General features: G+C 35.1%; 1 non-coding gene across 1 annotated transcript; it reads left to right on the plus strand.

Moving 5' to 3' along the window:
- Positions 1 to 567: 567 nt before the first annotated feature.
- On the plus strand, positions 568 to 641 carry TRNAM-CAU (transfer RNA methionine (anticodon CAU)). The gene has a single exon. It is a non-coding gene; the product is annotated as a tRNA-Met (tRNA).
- Positions 642 to 1189: the final 548 nt, after the last annotated feature.

The following is a 1189-nucleotide window of genomic DNA, read 5'->3' on the forward strand; positions in this document are numbered from 1 at the left end:
GGTATTTATATGGCAAGGCTCCCTATTGATCTACAAATACTGAGAACCTAGACGGCTTGTTAATGGATACCAAGGTAAGGTTTTATAAATCGAAAGATGACAAGAATTCTTAGGATGATAATAATTTAAACGAGACTTCTAACATTTGGATCGTCTTTTGGATTTCCGTAAATAGTAAAATACATTCTCGATTTTTATAAGTTTAGATGGACCCACTATTGTATCAGATTACAAAGCTTAGTATCATCCTTGCGGATCTAATCGATAATAATTCATCCTAATCTCGTTTAATATCATCCTCAGTACGCTTTTAATGAATACCTTCGTCTAGGTACTACCAAAGAATACATTCTCTTTAATATATTTCCAAACTATGGGCTGTCTTTAAAACAAAATAAGTACAACAAAAGGCTCCCTATTGATCTACAACAGTTCTATCTACCAAATCGATGATCATAGACAGCCCCTTTACCATTCTGTATAAATAGGCTATTCTATTTGTACAGATATGGTTGAGGGGCGCATTCAATACTTGCTTGTCTATTAGTTTTCAGTTCTTCTCTTTGGCGCGGGGTAGAGTAGTTTGGTAGCTCGCAAGGCTCATAACCTTGAGGTCACGGGTTCAAATCCTGTTTCCGCAATACTTTTTGTAAAAAAAATTCTATGTTTTACTCTGGTAACTATTAAATCCAGTCCCCGTTCACGTTTTTTCTTTTTCTTATCAATGAATAGGAACTTACCAGTTTAATAGGTAAACATACAAAATAGAACTTACTGGTACAGAAGTATAAATAATTCAATTGATGCTTTGATGTAAGAATTTTGGTTTATTCTGATTGTATCTACATACCCTTTTTCTATTTGGGTTGCAAACTCAACGGTAGAGTACTCGGCTTTTAAGTGCGGCTAGGATCTTTTACACATTTAGATGAAGCGAGGGATTCGTCCATACCATCGGTAAAGTTTGGAAGACCACGACTGATCCTGAAAGGGAATGAATGGAAAAAATAGCATGTCGTATCAATTAAGAGTTCTGAGAATATTTTATTCTTTCCAGCTCGGTACAAAGCCTTCTTTAAATTATTCAAGGGGAGCAAATCGAAGTCAATTTTAAGTTGGGTCGAATTAATAAATGGATAGGGCCCCACGGCTTAAATTAATTTCATTTTGATTATAGGGGAAGAAAAAG

The sequence above is a fragment of the Rutidosis leptorrhynchoides genome, chromosome 10, assembly GCF_046630445.1.
Source record: "Rutidosis leptorrhynchoides isolate AG116_Rl617_1_P2 chromosome 10, CSIRO_AGI_Rlap_v1, whole genome shotgun sequence".
Lineage (NCBI taxonomy): Eukaryota > Viridiplantae > Streptophyta > Magnoliopsida > Asterales > Asteraceae > Rutidosis > Rutidosis leptorrhynchoides.